This window comes from Pezoporus occidentalis, unplaced genomic scaffold (genome assembly GCF_034315485.1).
Source record: "Pezoporus occidentalis ecotype Australia unplaced genomic scaffold, CSIRO_AGI_Poc_V1 ctg263, whole genome shotgun sequence".
Classification (NCBI taxonomy): Eukaryota; Metazoa; Chordata; class Aves; order Psittaciformes; family Psittacidae; genus Pezoporus; species Pezoporus occidentalis.
The window spans coordinates 642,850-662,717 of record NW_026914534.1 but is presented as its reverse complement, the minus strand read 5'-3'; the positions used below and the strand labels follow the sequence as shown (position 1 = coordinate 662,717).

General features: G+C 41.2%; 1 protein-coding gene and 1 long non-coding RNA gene across 3 annotated transcripts in view; one reads left to right on the top strand and one right to left on the bottom strand.

Moving 5' to 3' along the window:
• ATF7IP (activating transcription factor 7 interacting protein) overlaps positions 1-14,159 on the bottom strand; it is a 104,840-nt gene extending 90,681 nt beyond the window's left edge. The window contains exon 1 of one of the 2 annotated variants that reach the window (XR_009965890.1): positions 13,997-14,159. The gene's annotated coding sequence lies outside the window, so the exon portion shown is untranslated. Of the gene's footprint in view, positions 1-4,561; positions 4,709-13,996 lie in introns of those variants that run through there. The other variant, XR_009965892.1, reaches the window with a different exon arrangement.
• Positions 572-8,146, top strand: LOC134166496 (uncharacterized). The gene is made up of 2 exons (XR_009965902.1): positions 572-1,901; positions 7,786-8,146. It is a non-coding gene; the product is annotated as an uncharacterized LOC134166496 (long non-coding RNA).
• Positions 14,160-19,868: the final 5,709 nt, after the last annotated feature.

The following is a 19,868-nucleotide window of genomic DNA, read 5'->3' as shown; positions in this document are numbered from 1 at the left end:
GAAGTGCCTTTCAAGAGCAGATGTTACAGTCAGACACAGTATGGCCAGTGGTGTTTGAAATAATTACCATTAGCTGTATGGTTTCAGTTGGTACATAACAATGACAACATCCTCAAATGTAAGTTGAGTCATCTCAGAAAGGTATGGAAAAGGCTGCCACAGTGACGTCCGCAATTCACATGCAATTCTAGGTAGGAAAGCATTTGATGGATAAAGTTCGTCTAAAATGAAATAAACCAAACTACCTATAATGAAATGTCTCACCAGTAGCTTGATTAAAAAGAATAATTAAAAAGAGGAAGAAAAGGAAAAAAACCCACACCTACCAGAGCAGAACAGATTAAAGCCCCTTGGCCTTCTGTAGGCAACACACACACATCCAAAACACAAAACACCCCCTTTCTCCAAAGCATGAAACACAACAAAAAAATTACATAAGAGCCAGAGCTTTGTAGCTCCCAAGTTTTTCTCACATTGGTCTTTGAAAGACACACAAAATAATGTTCATTTCTGAAGTAGGGAACAGACTTACCAACCCATTACCGTAGCCAGTGTGGTTTATTTCGATAGCTTTACAGCAGGAGCATGTATCAACAGAAGGAGCAGGGAAGGCAGGAAAGGGAAGGGGGGAAGGACTGGCACAAGTTCTATCTGCGTTTCTACTGTAGGAAAGGGACAGAGTGTAAAATGAACTTCCAGGCAGTAAGTTTAACCGTGCACTCCCGGCCTGTCCTTTAGAAAGGGAAAAGGACAGTTTTGACTCCCTGTCAGCTTAAGAAAGAACCATATTTTTCTCAAACTTCCATGAATAATTTTGTTATTTACTAAACAAATACTGAAAACCCAAGGATCTTAACCTGCAGATCAAGATGATGCGGAAATCAGCCATTTGCCTTATGTGCAATTCCTCTGAAGACAGAAAATTTATAGCTAAAAATAAAGATCCAATTTAACTGTTTAATAATAGTTATAATGTGATTAAGTATTTAAGATTCCAAACAGTTCCAAGTGCTTGGTAATAATTTATTTCTACCACCTAAAGAACCAAACAAGTCAGCTGTTCAAAAGTGATTTGCATGCATTGCGCAGGATTGCATTAATTCAGCAGTCCATTCCAGTTCGTTTCAAATCCTGCCTGAGATTGCTCGCTCCCAAAATACCTACCAAAAGAGAAGATGCAGCTGTGCAAATTTAGACAATTCTGAGTTTTAAGGGAAACATAAAAAATAACCAAGCCATGTTAGAATGGTTCCAAGCAAATATGATTTAGTAACGAAAAACTGGCCAAATACTTGGAGCACAAATCAAAACAAACTAGAACAATCCTCTTATGATCGGATACACGATTTAGCAGAAAAAAAAGTGAATCTTGTGAATCTATACAGTCCTTCAGAACAAACTAATGAAGTAATATTGGGTGTCTCACTTTGAAAGCCTGTGTGAGACTGCTAACCCATTTGTAATGCATTTACTTCTGAAAACTTACCCTTCCAGTTCACTTTTAAGCAGTATAAAGCTAATTGTTCTAGAATGCAGCAGCTCTCAGAAGTGGAAAAAATGCAGACACAGGAACATTGAGCAGAGTCTGACAATGCATCTCAACATTAAAAATGTATAGCAGTCAATTCAGTTGAAGTCATTAATTATACACAACTATTTCTAATTCAAATCATGAGCATCTAATTTATGTATTTAATAAAAACTCCCCCTTTTGCCCCCTCTACTGAAGTGCCTTGTCTCTATGCAGGTAAATCTGTATTTTTAATTTTCGTTTTGACTGACGAACAAGTTATTAACACCATGGGAGGGAAGACAGAAAAGATCACGCTGTCAGCCTCCAGTACTACTGTAGAGTGTACTTGGACTTCTGGAAACAGGGATGCGTTTCATACACAGCACTGGTTTCAAAACCTACTAGACTTCATGCATTCCAACACCCACTTCAGGAAAGAAAAAAGAAACCCAAACCACACCACCCACCTCATACAGCAAAATGCTGCAGCTCCCTTCTGGGCCAGCCATTTTGTTCAACATCTTTTGAAAATGGCCTGTTAAAGAGGAAAGTAAACCAAAACCAGAGGGAAGGGAAGACACTGACAAGAGCTTTCCTCTGAACTCTGGCAATCTCCCTGTGACTTTTCTGTAATAGGGGAGGTAAGGTTACCCAGCTCACAAAAAAAAAACCCATGGGCAACAAATGGTACAAAAAAAGGCTGTATGAAAGCCACAGTGTGAATATACAGTATTTTACTCAAACATGATACATGTGAAGAACTACTCTTTACAGTAAATGTCAAAAAATAAGCTATTTTGCTTTTCATGTACCCAGTAAAGAGAGGATTAAAAAAAAACAAAAGAACTTGACAATTTTTAAGCCTGCTGTTCTACAACATCTTCATGTGATCCTGAAAAACAAAAAAGGCAAAAGCAAAACAAAACAATAACAAACCACCACCCCCCCAAGCCACAACAATCAAAAATACACAAAAACCCCAAACAAAACAAAACCCCAAACAAACAAAACGGCCCAAACCAACAAGAACAAATCACCACAGAACATGTTGGGTACAGTATGTTTTCGACATAAAATTTCATCCCCTTCAGTGAACACAGAGTAGGAGTTCAGTGATATTGTAAAAAGTGTTTCTGCATGCTTTGAACGATATGAGTTAGTAACATCTATAATTAATCAATAACTGACCAAAAACCACACCAACACAAACCTCAGTAATCACTGTAAGACTGGTGTCAGGATGACATAAGAGTAAGTATTTTGCAGAAAACCAGAAAGATTACTGTTCGGGGGATGGGAAGGAAATCTCATTACATTATCAATCTGCATTCATCAGATGGAAGTGAGCGTATGGCAGAAGTTCACGGTTTTTTCAAAACAAATGCATGGAAGTAAAATTTGTTGTCGAAGTTTTCAGACATTATAAAGTGCCCAAATTAAATGTTCTCAGGACCTTAAGTATCCTGCCCAATAAAGAAAGCCCACTATGAATTAAAATCTGACACTAACGAGAATTCCACTAGCAATAAAGCAAATTATGTGCTACTTACCTACCTGCATTTCCTCATAACCTGGGACCACACACTGTCATTATTTCTGTCACTGATCTTTTATCCTAATGCAGGAAAACCCCATGACTAATTACAACTCACAGCTCGCTCAAGTCAGAAGTCAACCTGGGTTAACATCCCCTATTTTACCGATTTTTTTTATAGTTCTTCATATTAAACACACATAATAAACATGGACAAACCTCATCTCCTGAGAACCTGATCTGCCTAGAATACTTCATTTCTTTAAAAGTAGTGTATTATCATTAACTATAGAAGATCATTTATGGGAACAGGTAATTTAAAAACTAACTTAACAGTGAAGTGCTTGGCTATAGCGTATGCTAAAAGCACCAAAATAATTGTGAAAAAATACTGAGGAACGACTAAACTATCACGTGTTTAGCACCAATTTTCACATCCTTAGCACTAAGTTCAGCTCCAGACAGGAAAATAACTATGAGCTACATCCTGGTGAGTTAACCAGCTCTGCTGCTCCTTACATGTTTCTGGAGAACCTGAAGTAACTCCTTATTTAACTACTCTCAAATTAACTCCTATCCATCTTAAGATCCCATAAAGACCTTAACTAGCATTTCAGACAAACACAAACCAAGAAAATAAGTCATGAGAAAAAATGTCTTCTTTCTCCCCTTCCCCAATGAAAAAAACACTGAGCACTACTTTTCTCCCACTTTCATGTCCCTAGACCCGGACACCTATTAACTACTTTTTAATGAGTGTTGAACGACAGCTAGGTCACCAACCAGTAATATACGCAAGAAAAGACCAGGCCATGTTTAAACCACTAGCACATTTTGAAACTCGAGATGTCAATTAAGCTATTAAAAAAAATAAAAAAAATACTTTGAAACTTTACATTATATCATTTGTAGCAGCTCTGCAGAATTTACACAAGTGTTATATTTGAGTAGCAAATAACTGTTACCTGTAGAATAGCTAACATTTACATTACCATTGGAATCCAGTGTATTTATGCAGGTTTTGTAATTCTTACCTACCGCTGGAAAAAGTTACATGTTGAAAACAGGATGATCAAATGTAAATTTAACCACTTGATTACAAAGATGTAACAATGATTATAAACTGTTTATATTTTAGTTAAAGAATGTGGCAAGCTATTGAGAAAGGGCAGCATAAAGTGAGAGCTCTTTTGACCTGGTAAGGGAAGAGCCAAACTGAAATAATTTGATTGGCAAAACAGATGGCATGACCTTCGACCTCTCCAATGCCACCCAGTGTACTCTCTGAGAAAGGCTAGAGGTCTATGAATTACTTCAGTGATGGGGGGAGGGAAAACAAAAACACACACCCCACCTCACCCCCCAAAAAAAACACAACAAAAAAAAACACAAAACCCCACCAAAAAAAAAATCCTGTTGACAATAAAAGACATCATTTTATGCAGCTTGTAATACCTCATTTTGTTTAAACAAACTTTGAAATTCTTTCTCAGCAAAACAGAGCTGGTGCTTACCTCTGTTACCTCTAAGATCTGGCGCATGTGATACCAACAGCTCTACTCATTTGCATACAGCCAGGCTAAACTGCTGCAATGAAGAGCACTTCGCCAGCCATTTTGAAACTGCACTGTCTCAGCTGCACTGAAAATGTGATTTAAGATGGCTGCAGTTCTTGCCAGACAACTCAGCAGTGGATAAAACATTTGTATAGCAAAGCACCTCCCTCTTTGCCACACTGCAACAAACTGCACAGGCTGGGGGGGGGAGGAATGGTTTCTTGACAGGCAGGAAAGTGTTAACACACAGCTGCAACACTGCACCTACTCAGAGCACCACTGGTAAAGAGAAAACTGAGAAAAATCTCCTGTCACAGAGAGGCCGCCCTGCTAGGTCTGTGATCCAGGCAGGAATTGTACTGCATACTTCATATCCCTGCCGACTCCAAGCAGTTCAGAATCCATGTCATATATTAACAGCCACAGAAACAGAGCCAGATCATGCATAGAACTGACAAACTTCAGGGAATACTTCAAGAGTAGCCTCATTTCAGTCTTAAAAAAAAATTAAAAAATCTAAAACCTGTAAGAAACTGATCTGGCCCTTTTTACAGCACCACCTGTTTTAAAACACTCTGTATTAGTTGCCCAATAACAGTTTACTTGGGGGGGGGGGGGGGGGGGGGGGGAAGATAAATTTTTAAGACAGCTAGCAAAAGCCCAAGAATATTCCAGAACGTGTCTGTAGAAATCAAGTATCTAATTATTTATGAATTATGTTGAGTATTTTTTTTTGAAGACAGCATATCTAGAATCCCTTCAGGAATTTGCTGTGAAGGGAACAGAGGGATTGTCAAACAAATACACAATCTTAATGCATTCAGAACTGAATATGATACAGGTTTCTCTCTAGTTTCTGTCCATTAACATAAATCACGCGTTCCTGTCCAGGAAACAGTAGGTAGTTCTGGAGGGAGCTCCTCTGAACCTGCCTCACTTTATCATGTGCACCTCTTTAACAAAATCCAAACCCAGCTAATTTTAAAATGAAAGAACTGCAGCAGTATATGGGGCAATCCTGAAGGAAATTAAATGTTGAATTATTCCTACCCTTCTACCAAAAACTAGTCTTTGTGATCCAAAATGAGATCAACACAGTAAGCTCCCCTCCCCCCACAACTGGAGAAAATGTGCCCTCCACATACTTCTTTTATGAAAAATGTCTGAACTTACATAACTGCATGTCTGCTGCCAGCTGTAGCTGGTTATTTCAGGACTGATTAATCATGCTAGCAGTAGTTGTCTGATGTATACATCAGCACCACTGTTACTATTTCAAATTTATAAAGCGTTGCTATACATCACCTGGCTTTTCCTTTTGTCCTTCTATTGACATGATTTGCAACACAAGCAGCACATGCCACAAACGTATAAACAACAACATTGATTATTACTGTCTTTGGTAATACTGTACAGAATCAGAAGATGAAATTAAAATAAGCTTGAAGTTCAGATATCCAAAATACAAGTCTCTAAAACAAATTTGTGAAGACTGGAAAACAACTTTATTACAATTAGTTTAAAATTACCCACTACACTGAAGCTTTTCTTCACAAAGGCCCATTACTAAATCAAATTTATAATGAATTTGAAAGCAGTTTTTTTCTGTTAGTGAGTTACAACTCCATGTTGCTTACTCTAAATTTTCATATATAGAACACCTTCAGTTTACAGGGATTTACAGTAATTTAGCATTATTTAAAAATTCAAATGTAGTACTTAATTTGTATGACAAATATACATAGACTTTGATTTCCACAGTAGTGATGCTTTAAACAGAAGAGAGTTCTATATTTAGCACACCTACAAAATTCCTACATCAAAAGGTGAATTCTGACATGCAGTCCTAGAAGTTCTACAGAAACTTAAGGAGGTTCTAATCTGGAACCCAAGACCTGCACTGGTACAACACTACATTCTCTAACATTCAGTCTTTGAGCTTGATATATGGAAACTCAATGACTTAAATAGGTTTGAATTGAGAATACTTTGAGAACACTTTCAGCAAACCAGAGAAAACAAACCCATGTGACAATCCAGCTGCTGCAGTCAGTCGTCTTGTCAAAAAGCTTCATGAATATGCAGTGGTACTGATTTCTTAACCCAAACTGCAAAAAATGTAACTGAGTGGTAAGAAACCATATATATATATTCACTCAACAGTTCACTTCCATATAGTTCAGTTAACAAATAGAGTGTTAATAGGTTAAAAAATATTAACCAAACCCATTTTAAAATAAACCCTGATGTTTAATTAAACAGAAAATTAAGACTGAAATAACTCATCTGAGAATGCTTAGGTCCAGGAAATACATATTAGTGTGGGGCTACAACTTCTTGTTTCTAGTTACAGTGGCACCTACACAGGTCCTCTAAACACCAAAAATAAGTAAGAAAATTGGTAATTTTAAAGGGAGTCACAATGGAATTTAAGCATAATCTGCTATGTTTAGATTTCTATTAAAGTCATAACAAAAACTCCAAACAACCTTAACTCTGCCCCCTTCTAATGACATGCTAACATGTTGCAGTAGCATCTCAGCAAGTTCAATTATTCTAGTCATAAGTTGAATTTTAAAATAGTCCATTTTCTAACCTTCTCATGAATATCAAAAAAGAAACTCAAGAGAATAGTACCCTGTCATTTCTCCAATTGTTGTCTGTATAAATAATATCACCCCCCACCCCCCTCTTAAATATTACACTGAGTCAGACTTTATACTGGGGCTATATATAGGAAGTCATGGGGAGGCAGAAAATTCTGGACTTTCAGACAGGTTTTTATGTCATTTCATACAACAAGGGCAGCAGAAAAGCAGCCAAAGCATAAATAATTTTTCACTCAAATCATGAACTTAAGAAACCAGTCTGCTACATATCATCCCCATTTCCTTTTCGGCAAACCACATCCCATCCACTTTTCTCATTTGCCCTGTTCTATTTGTTTCTTTGCTTTAGGTTGTTTTTTTGTTTGTTTTTGGTGTGTTGGTTTTGGTTTTTTTTTTTTTTTTTTTTTTTTTTTGGGGGGGGGTGTTGGTTATTTTGTATGTTAGTTAATAAGTGAACAAAACAGTTCTTACACTGATCAAATTCATGGGAGAGACTACTATTCTTTGTATGCATCTGAAGTCTTAATAGACCAAGTACAGAAACCTCCCTTTACTCCTACTATATTTACACAGGCCAGCAGGCTGACTTCAAGAAACATCTCAACTTTCATTTAGGACTGCAAGGACTTCAAAGATAAAAACAAACCACTGGAGAAAAGAGCAAGCCCATGATGATCATGAGATAAGGAACATTAGAGTCCAGAAAGTCAAAATCTGCACAACATCTGATGACTTCTCATGATTTGAAGCCACTTGATGGTAGGACCAATGAAAGAAAGTTTTCAGTGTTTGGACTGAAGTTGGCAAGCATGTATTTCCATATGCTAGTTAGCTACTAAACACATTTTGAGAAGACTTACAAAGTAGGAGAATACAACATCTTTTTAAAATGACTTCTGGAAACTGCAGTAAATTGGAGACAAAGACAGAACTTTTGTGTCAGGGTTTGGTGTGATGTGTTTTTTTGTGTCTGTTTGTGGTTGGGTTTTTTTTGTTTTTTTTTTGGGGGAGGTTTTTTTTTTGGGGGGGGGGGTGTCCCCCTCCCCTCCCATAATTTCTTTACACTATTTTGAAATGGAGGATAATGCTTAGACAGCACAAAATGATGGAGCAAATATACAAGTTATTTTAACGGCTAGCTGACATATTCACAGCCATTCATAAAAAACGGTGCTTTGAATTTACTTCAGAGCAATTTCAGAAATTGGATCTAAAAGAGAAAACCAATTTTCCTGTTCTAAAAGTATGTAACTTATGTGCAGCAAACACGCTCTATTAGTTTACGTAAATATCTTAGAAATTATTAAAACGCTTTGCACACAAACATTTGATTTACTAAGATCTCTTATGATCTGATGTTTGTTCCTAGAAGAAATAAAAGCTGGTAACTCATGAGTAGAGTTTTTAGTCACCCATAACACTCACAGCTCAAAATAAAACATCTTAAGGTGTGCAGTGCATTGTTAGTTTGTTTGGCTTTGTTTGTTTTTTTTTTTTTAAGTTATTTATAAATCCCAAAGGAACATAAAGGGCATTTATACAATATATGTACAAACACAGAGTGTTCTGAATTCCTTCACAGTGATATGGTGGAAGCTGACATACAGCCGAGGATCAGAAATTTATTTAATACCACATAGTTACTATTACACTTTCAGTTACACCACCAAGGAATTGTTACCAAAAACCAAAAAAGGAAGGGAGGGGGAGCAGATCTGCTATTAAATACACTGGTGATTGAGAAAAGTATACATCAATGGTACTGAACAAGGTAATGAGTGAGCAATGGAAGTAATGAAACCACATTTCCTGCAGAATTATTGTCTTGCTACTTCTTAATCAGAGTAACCTCACATTATCATTGGTGCTTTACGACGCAGGGCAAGTGAGTGCATACACACGTCCAATCTGAACGTTGCATGTTGCTGTAACAGCTTCCATACTGCTTTGACAGACAATACCCATGTCCTGACTTGCAGCAAGTTACCCTCCCAAAACAATGTGTAACTGCCAGGTTCCCTCCCTGGGAACAATGGTAGCTTCTTCTCACCCCAGATGCTTGTTTTCACAAAATTCGAAGGAATTAATTCTCTTTGACACTTACTACTGTTACATTTACTGAAAACCAACAAGTATTTCAAGAATTACTATGGATAGAGCAATTGACAAACAATGTTCAGATAAAATTGTACTACTATGCTAGAACTGAGCAGATTTCGGATAAAACTTGTGGGGTTGTGATACAATTAAACATTTTTGCCATATACTGTTTTGCAGTTTTCTGCTTAAGCAAAAGAAGTTGTTAAACACATTTGTTTTAGTGGAATTCCTAAGTGCCATTTAATAACTTTGATCATGCATTTTTTGTTTCATGCAGGCATTTATTTTTCACTAACAGCATTTTTTTTTTATTACTAACATAACATCTAATGAAAATACAAAACACGAAGCCACATAAACCTCAACTGTAGTTGAAATTCTGTTCTCAACCTTGTGTTTTTTTTTTTTTTTCCATATATATGGACACAAATAGTTAGGACAGAGATAAGAACTACAACATTAACCAAAATCAGAATATGCAACTAAAGACAAAAAACCCCAACCAAAACAGACTCCCATTTCTAAATCACAATTCAGTTGTATGCACCCTAAAAAGCTAGAGTTATGCTTTGGTTTAATTCAAACTTTACCATTCTGAAAAGAAAAAACCAACAAAACAACAAAAAAACCCAAACCCCCAACAAAACCACTGATGCATTCTGAAGATTCAGTTTCTGGATAACCAGTATCATATCAGTACTTTGTATTTCTAAAATTGATCAAAGTCACTTTTATATGCTGATCTGTAGACTAATACTGAACTTTAATGATCAGACGGTTCCAGAGACTTAAGCTTTCTACATAGGAACTCATGGATTTTCTGATCCCCGTTGCTACATAAATAGGGAAGGGGAAAAAAAAAAACTAAGGAAAAAACCTAGACAAACAAAAAAGGCAAGACACCTAAAGACACTATGAATGATACACATAATCTTTTCAGGTAAATAAAAATTAAGATTCCACATCATCATGCAAAATTTTGCTTTTGAAAAAATATCCAGAACTCAAAGGCTATGCTCCAGATCCTCGACTAAAAATCTCAAATCTAGACTTCAGTCACCTTTGGGATCACACGCCAGGCTTTAATATCTAAACCAAGACTGAGGAATTTTAAAGTATTACTCAGTTCACAGGTAAACTTTATTCAAAGAGTAAGGCATTCTGCAACTGTCCAACTTAACAAAAATAGCTGATTACAGGGATGACTTTAAAGAATCACGTTCTCTCTGCTTGTCAAAAATAAAATCAAGGTTTTTACACAACAATCCTTCTTAATCTTCATCCTGTATTTGGCTGGGTAAGTAACTGCTGTTTGACAAACAGTTTTGTAGAATATGGTAGAAACAGAGTGTTTTTTTCATATAATACAGCATGTGGTACAAGGAGTATAACTGAAATAGAGTCACAAATATACATCATGAAAGCATCATTTGTGTTGGCCAGTTTATGAGCTCCCAAATTTTTTTTTTTGTGTGCAGGTACACCTCTCAGAGTAATGTCACATGCTGAGGAAAAGTAGAGTCCAACCATAGTTTTTACTGAAAAATATTAACACCATGGATATCACTGAATTTAAGAGAAATATTACATAAAAATATTTGGGAGGAAGAAAAACCCAAACAAACCCCTCACATTCACATAATAGTTTTACAACTTGTACCTGATTTTCCTCAGCTAGTACCCCTTATGAAAACTGTGATGTACATCTGTGCCACTGCAGTAATTTCCAAAATAAACTCACAAGCACATAATTAGCCCACAGTATAGAAAAACACCATGTAGAGAATAAATTAAAAAAAAAAATTATGCATTCAACTTGCAAACTATTTAAGTAAGAGCAACTGGTAAAGTATCTTTTGGCCTTACTATCTGCATTACATGAATAACCTTGTGATTTTTGCCATAAATATAATTTCTTACAGTAAGCCTACATAAGCCTAATCAATGATTATACTATTAAAAGCATCTAGATGGGGAGGAATTTCCTTTTATTTTTGTTTGTTTGTTTTGGAAAATGGAGTTCTGGTTAGTCAACAACTTCACTGAGGAAATACCGTCTGTATGTAACAGGAAAAAGTGCCTCCTCCCAAAAATCTCAAACGCAGTGAAGATGAGGATTTAGTAACTAATTAGGGATCAGTTACTAAAATAAGACCTTTTAAAATTGCTTAACCTGTAAACTGTTTGTTTACTGCAGATTCTGTGAATCAGTGTCTAAAACTGACCTATCTTTATTCATAGGCTGTTCAGTCTCTTGGCTAGCAAGATCACCTCCCATGCTGGGGGGAAAGTGTATGTCTATGATACTATACTATATGGTACTATATGATACCACATTTCATATCTTTATGCCCCAAATGGAAGCATTACTAAAGGAGCTTTTACAGGAAACTAATTTACTACAGTTAATATTGATCTTCTAAATACGTGAAACAGGTATAACAATACAAGCTAAAGCAGGAGGCTTCAGCAAATACAGCAGAAGATAGCATGTATGAGTATCTACTGGGATTAGCATCTTGAAAACTGACTTTGTAATGGATAGAAAAGGAAAACTAAGAGATCCCTCAATAAGAGCATCAATTTGACTGTTTTAATTGATGTATGTAATTATTGCATCCTTGTATTAATCGATTATGTTAGGATCAGTTTAGAGCCTTCACAACATTCAAGATGGCCTTGTTAAAATAATTCATACAGAAAAATACCACACTGTTCCACATTATCACAGGAAGTATCAGTTCAGCACGGCTGTATTTGGTAGCAAGGTTGCAGCTGATAAAAAGCCTTTACTCCAAGCAGTGTAATAAGCATACTAAACTAAGAACGTAACAATGAGAACACAAAGATCTCCTGAGATTCTTTGAAAGAGAACACACAATGAACAGTTATCTACAGCGACAAAACAAGTTTTTCTGTATTTTAATTATTTGACATTTATTGAAAAGTGTATTGCTCTCCAAAATTGTCAGTACAGTTCCTCTCTGAATTATATAAAGATAAGAACTTGATACTTCTGGAGCATAGAAAATAACTGCCAAATCTGAGGAATAAATAGTGGGTGTAGTTGCCACAATTCCTGAATTGCGCAAGTGCTCATGCAATCATTAGTGAATTCATTTTATGATGGACCTGACAACTACCATTAGCCCCACTTCAGAAATCTGAAAAATGATAAATTACCTGCTCAAGATCACGTATCGAATAGCAGTGGGGCTTGTGTAATATTTGAGGTCATAATCCCCTTCATACCTTCCTGTAGGACTGCACAAACCAGTACCTAATCAGAAAAACATACTTCCTTCTTACACTGGTATCTGCTGCTTGCTGTCTAGATGCACAAGTGTTATTTTTCTGTGACTGCATGAAGGATGCAGTTTTAAGCTCACTGACCGTTACCTAGATTAGTTGAGATATTCACCCCTTTATTTTAAGATAATATTTTTCCCCATCAGCAATTCCGTTCAATTTTCCCGCCCAACAAGTCCCTCTGTGTTAAGGGTCACACCGAAATGACAATATGTAGATGTATTTCAAGATTACTAGTATGCAACAAAATATTCTAATGCAGGCATTTCCACTGGGTACCTGTCAGAGGTTAGGAAATCCAGTAAGCCGCATATACATGAAGAACTGCTACACTTCCAGCAGGTTACCATGTGACATCAGCATTAAAGTGTGAAATGCTTAACCACGAATACAGTCTCCATATTGTGAATAATTAAATTCAAAGAAAATGTGCCTTCTTTACACTGATATACTACTTAATCTGTTAACATTTGCCATTTTGTTTGACATGGGCCTTCACGACAACCTGGAGTTGCCACTCTGGCCTTGTTTACTGATGATATCACGTAAATAAGGCACAACTAGGCCCTTTTTCTCCACTGAAACAACCTAATTTCTAGTAAACTAATATGCCCACACACTTCTGAAACTTTAAATTCATCAGTGTGTTATTGATCGCCATAAGAAAAAAACACAACAACCAATTTTCTCCTCATTGCTCCTACCGCGACACTCAACATCCACAGCTGCTGCATTTGTGAGGATACCCACTGACTGTGTGCAGTGCCACTCAGCTCATGTCATTCCCAACTGGGAGAGTAGGAAACACACTTGAGGCGCCAGGCAGGCACACACCACTGTCCCACCCAAACACCCGCCCAGTGACGTATGGGAGGCGCCGGCGCCTGCACCTCACCTCACTCACGCCACCCATACACAGAACAGAATGCAATCAAACAACTGCCCAAGTGTTGCCCAGCTCTTTTCACCTTCACGACGCAGCAGCGCGCCCCAGCCTTACCCTGCCCCACGCCAGACTCACCTGTAACCGCTGCCGCCGCACCGACCCCTCCACACGTGAGGAGGCGAAAGCAAGCACCACCCCACACCCAGCGTCCCACCTGCTGCCACTTCTGCGCGAAAACCACACCGCGCATGCGCGCCGCCGCCTGCACTGGAGCCGCGTCACGTGCTCCCATGCAGCACCCGCGTAGCTGCGCCGCGCTTGTGAGTCAGTGTGGCCGTCCGCTGCGGCGCGTGTGCAAAGCTGCAGCCCCGGAGCATGCGCACTAGTGCCGCCGCCGCCGCTGCCGCTGCCGCCGCCGCGCGGGGCAACGCTCCACACAGAGCGTTGCAGCTGCCCGGCCGCTCACACCGCGAAAAGGACGCGCCGTACCTGCGCCCCTGTGTGCCGCCGCACCTTCTGCCTCAGCGCTACGCGGGCGCCGTCGCCGCTCCCGCCTCCCTCGGTGCTGCCGCCGGAGATTCAAATCGGATCCCACTGCAGGAACCAACACGGCCAAACGCCGTCGCACGCGCCGGGCCGTTATGCAAATAAGCCGCGTGTCCCCTCCCCTCTCCCCGCTGACCCCGCCCCCTCTGTGGCACAGGGGCCGGTAGTGGGGACTGCCTCGGAGCCGGCCAATCGCAGGGCCAGCCGTCTTGGCAGCATGCAAATAAGCTTCGAGTTATTTAAATGAGCGGGTGGCTCCGCCCCTTGGCGGGCAGTGAAGGGTGGTTACTGCTGATAACGCGTCGGGCCTGAGGTGCAGCCGTCTCTGCCAGAGGGCGCTGTGGAGGCGTCGGGGGCAGCCGGCCATGCGTCATTCCTTCCCGCCTTTCCTGTCGTCCTTGCCTTGTCCTTCCTTCTCTCCCTGCCCTTCCTCAGCTTCCCACCACAGGAGCTGAGGGCTGTGTGCCTCTGGAGCGTCTCTGGCCCGAGGTCTGCTGGGTACCTCTGAAAATAACCTACTTTATAAGGTTCTTGCAGCTCTCCTCTTATCCATGTTCTGGGCTGTGTGCAGGTAGTCTTAAGCTTTCTCCGTGACAGGCTGCATGTGGCCAAAACACAGAGGTTTGGGGTTTTATTAACCAGCTTTGGATTTGAAGAGTGACAAGAAGCCGAAGGCTACCACGAGCTGCACTTTTAAGTGGCTCTAAGGCGCACAGCTTACCTTGGGTGAGGCGCAGGTCCAAACCGCAATGGCTATTTCCCACAACCCATTTCTGCCTCAGAGGTGCAGATGGGGAGAAAGCCACAGGACCCACTTTAATCTGAGCCAGAACTTGGCGCTCTTTGTATCAGAGCCAAAGGCAGGAATGCCGATTGCCGACAGCTGCTCTGTCCAATGAATTGAGGCATGGGTCAGGTCTAGCAGAGCCCAGCAGCTGTATCTCAGGTACACAAGAAGATAAAAGTGCACAGAAGGATATGTGTAGAGTTTTGGGCAGAAACACTGTTATACTGCCTGTGCTAATTTAGTGCTGAGATTGAAGTATCAGACACCTACCAGCCTGGCTGTGGCGAATCCTGTTCCCTCCTTGTTAAGAGAAATGAAGTTCATACTCTTCCTGCTGAAAGTGTGAGAAATGTCGTTCTCATTTATCTACTTAAAGAGTAAGCTAAATATGATTTTTTTGTCCATTGCATACAGACCAGGTTGACCATCAGGACGTTCTATTCTTGTAGTTTGTGGAACGGTACCTACGAGACAGCCATTTTAAGAGTCCTGTCAGATGTGCTTGGCCGATTGAGTGGCAATGTTTTAAGATGCTGCCATCCCCAGTGGTTTGCCTGACCTCCTTGCAATGTGCTTCCATTGCACAGGCAAGATGGAAGAAGGAAATGTATACATGTGCCCATAAATTTCTGCAAATGCATCTGCAAGAGTGCCTTAAGCAGGGGTGCAAGCCTAGGAACTGCTGAAATTTGAACATACATCTTGCTCTGCCATCTTTGCTACAGGCATGACAATTTCTAAGAGAAAGTGTGACAGACACCTGCAACAGTTATTTCTTAGCTAGCTTTACTGAGCTGCAGTGCAATAGCAGAATCTTTTGTCTTGGAAAAAGGGAGGCTTGAGTTTTAGTCGAGTCTTCTAAGCTTTTGCATACAGTCCGAGGACAAGGCATTTCAGAAAGAAAAAAATAGAATTATCCAGAAGTGAGCAGTTCCTAGCCATGCCCTTTGTTTAAATTGAAATTTCACTGCTGAAGAATGCTTTTGCAAAGTCCATGCACATGCATCCTTTGAGAGTCAATCAGGAATTAATGCTTTGTGGCTAAAAGATGCGTGTTTTCAGAAGACTGGGTAATATTACAACCATTTATTTGGATAACAATTGATGTTATTCCAGACAATTTATTATGGAACACAGTATTTTGTCCATTGCAGTGCATTTTGTGTACCTAAAGGGAGAATCAAGAAGGTTTTGTCAACCTAAAAAATACACGGTTTGTCAAGTGTGCCTTTAGGCATGAATTTGCTGCTTGTAGCTTGACTTTTTTTTCTTACAAGTAAATAAAAAATATAGAAATGCATCAAGAAATTAATTATTCAAAAAATCTTGGATCTCTGAAGAAAAAATAGTACCAAAAATCTGAGTGCCTCAAAAAAACCCAAACAAACAGACTCACCCCATCCTATTTTCAGGCTTAATATCTGTCTCCATTTGGTGACAGAGTACAGTTTCATCACTAACTATGGGGATCCACTGTCTACTACTAAAAGAGAGAGGATGCTGTTGATTGTGACTATCCCCCGACTCGAGAAGTGTTTTTAAGTTTATTCATAGTGTTCTTTCAAATTCTGAAGAATCCAGCTGTGCAGAGTTCATATGTTGTTCACAGGGACAGAAACAGAAATCTCTGAAGGAAGTTCATAGAGCCAGTTCTGTAATGAAACATCAAAACATGAAAGTTGCCATTAATCTCACACTTAAATAGCATGGGAAAGTTTCTGCTATGCTCAGTAGTCAAATGGCTATTTCTGCAGAATTATTCATAAATATTTCAAATGCTGTTTAGAAAGGTTTTGGTTTGTTGTTTTTTTTTTTTCTTGTTTGTTTTGTTTGTTTTTTTTTTCATTCTCAGTAAGTTAAGCACTTGAAATGTGACAGGAAACAAATGCATTCAGAGTTTTAGATTGAACTGCATAGAAATTTAACTCAGAGTATGAATTCTTCTTGCAAAGACAGAATTCGATCCTGTTCTTCATTAAAGCTTTACAAAAAGTTAAAGCTTTATAATGAAGTTGCTAAGCCACTGTCCATCATATTTGAAAACTCATGGCGGTCAGGTGAAGTTCCCGACAACTGGAAAAAAGGTAATCCCCATTTTCAAGAAGGGGAAAACAGATGACCCAGGGAACTACAGACTAGTCAGTCTCACCTCTGTGCCTGGCAAAATCTTGGAGCAGATTCTCCTGGAAGGCATGTGTCCTGGGTTCAGCAGTAGCAGGCATGTTTCTCCTTCTTGGTAGCTGGTGCAGTGCAGTGTTTTGACTTTCGGCCTGGGAACAGAACTGATAGCGATGTTTTGGTTTGGCCAAGGACTTTGTGAGCCTCATGCTCTGCCAGAGAGGAGGGGAAGCTGGGAGGAAGCAGAGACAGGACACCTGACCCAAACTGACCAAAGAGGTATTCCATACCACAGCACGTCATGCCCAGGATGTAACTGGGAGTTAGCCGGAAGGACTGGGAGACTGCAGGGTTGGAGGAGGTATCGGTCAGAGCTTGGTCGGGCTGGGGGGGCAAGTTATCGGTCGGCTGGTGGTGAGATGATGTATTCTCTTCCCTTGTTATTTCCTTTATCATTATTATCATTGGTGGTAGCAGTAGTGATTTGTGTTATACCTTAGTTACTAAACTGTTCTTATCTCAACCCGTGGGAGTTGCATTCTTTTTGATTCTCCTCTCCATCCCTCTGGGAGTAGGGGGAGGGAAAGAAGGGGGGGAGTGAGTGAACGAGTTACCTGACTGGGTTTAAACCACGACAGTTCTTTTTGGCGCCCAACGTGGGGCACGAAGGGTTGAGATAACGACAGATTTGACTGGATTAATAGTCACTGGTCACAATGCTGATTTATTGGCTCTCAGAGTTGTTCCTGTTGATCTCACAGCTTCAGAATGTTGTAACTTACTTAGAGCCGGTATTTGCTGTGTTGGTGTTTATCAGGTGTGGGGCCTGGGCTAAGGTTCTTGTCTCACTGTGCTTTATGGCAATGGCTTGTAATACGGGCGGGCTCCAGCAGCAGGGTGGGATGGACGTGGCCGTGGACTTGTACCTGCCAGTCCGGCTGCTCTTCACCGTCCTGGCCCTCACCCTCGCCTCCATCTTCGTGAGGCTGCGGGGAGCCGAGGGGGAGCGGCCCCGGGAGCCGGCGGCTGCTGAAGCGGCCCGGGAGAGCTGCTCCGGGGACCAAGCGGCGGCGGGAGCGGGGCCGGAGGCCGCGAGGGGACGGCTGCCGGTGGAGGAGGTCGGGGCGGTCGAGGAGAGGAAGGAGGCGGCTGCCGAGCAGCGGGAGAAGGCGGCGGAGGAGCCGAGCCCCGCGGAGGAGCCCAGCCCTGCGGCCGAGCAGAGCCCCGCGGCCGAGCCGAGCCCCGCGACGGCCGAGAGCATTCCCCGGAAGCCGCCCGCCGAGCCCCAGGAGGATGCAGGAGACCACGCAGCATTTCCCAGCAAGGTAGAGGAGGAAGAGCTGGACTCATTTTCTAAGAGAAGCTGGCGGTGGGAGAGCCGGCAAGCACAGCAGCTACACCAGTGACAAGTACAGCAGCATCAACTGAGAGTTCTGAAGGTTTTGAATGGCCTTTGGGTACCCTTGGGACCTGCCTGCTGATTGTGATGGGGATCAGCATGTTGGCACACACACAGACTGTGTTCTACCCACAACCATTTTGTCTGATCTCAGAAGTTAAGCAGAGTCAGTTTTGGGTCTTGTCTGGGGTTAGACGAGGATATAGGGGGACCAAGAGATTTTCCCCAAGGCTGGACAGTCATGAGTGGCAGGGTGTGTGGGACAGTATGGGCAAGTATCTAGTCTGCTGGGCCCCTCCAGTGCTTTGGAAGCATCGGAGATGGAAGGCAGCTGTATGGAGTCCCCAGCAACAAGCTGCAGAAACTGCTGAAGGGGACAGTGAATTATTTTAAGCCTGGTGGGCCCATGGCACTTCAGGCCATCAGAGCAGAGATGCAACATAGAGATGGACTCATGATCGAGGGGTGGACTTAGCAATGGACACTATTGCCCAGGTTATTCACGAGTGTGAACACTGCACACAGTCTCTCCTGCTCTGAAAGACTGTTACAAGTGATGGAGCCTGGCATCATGGACCAGATGGACGCAGCAGCTTTATAGCTACTGGTCCATGCACTTAGATAAGAGTGATGGTATATTGAAAATGTGGGATCTGAGCATGACGTGAATGGTATGGAATAAGGGGTGGATAATGTCCTGGGTTCAGCAGTAGCAGGCATGTTTCTCCTTCTTGGTAGCTGGTGCAGTGCAGTGTTTTGACTTTCGGCCTGGGAACAGAACTGATAGCAATGTTTTGGTTTGTCCAAGGACTTTGTGAACCTCATGCTCTGCCAGAGAGGAGGGGAAGCTGGGAGGAAGCAGAGACAGGACACCTGACCCAAACTGACCAAAGAGGTATTCCATACCACAGCACGTCATGCCCAGGATGTAACTGGGAGTTAGCCGGAAGGACTGGGAGACTGCAGGGTTGGAGGAGGTATCGGTCAGAGCTTGGTCGGGCTGGGGGGGCAAGTTATCGGTCGGCTGGTGGTGAGATGATGTATTCTCTTCCCTTGTTATTTCCTTTATCATTATTATCATTGGTGGTAGCAGTAGTGATTTGTGTTATACCTTAGTTACTAAACTGTTCTTATCTCAACCCGTGGGAGTTGCATTCTTTTTGATTCTCCTCTCCATCCCCCTGGGAGTAGGGGGAGGGAAAGAAGGGGGGGAGTGAGTGAACGAGTTACCTGACTGGGTTTAAACCACAACAGCATGCTAAGGCACATGGAAAACAACAAGGTGCTTGGTCACAGCCAGCATGGCTTCACTAAGGGGAAATCATGTATGATCAATTTGGTGGTGTTCTATGATGGGGCTACAGAACTGATGGACAGGGGCAGAGCAGTTAATGTCATCTATCTGGACTTGTGCAAAGTGTTCAACGCTGTCCCACGCAACATCCTTGTCTTGGAGAGACATCAATTTGATAGGTGGACCACTCGGTGGATAAAGAACTGGCTGGATGGCC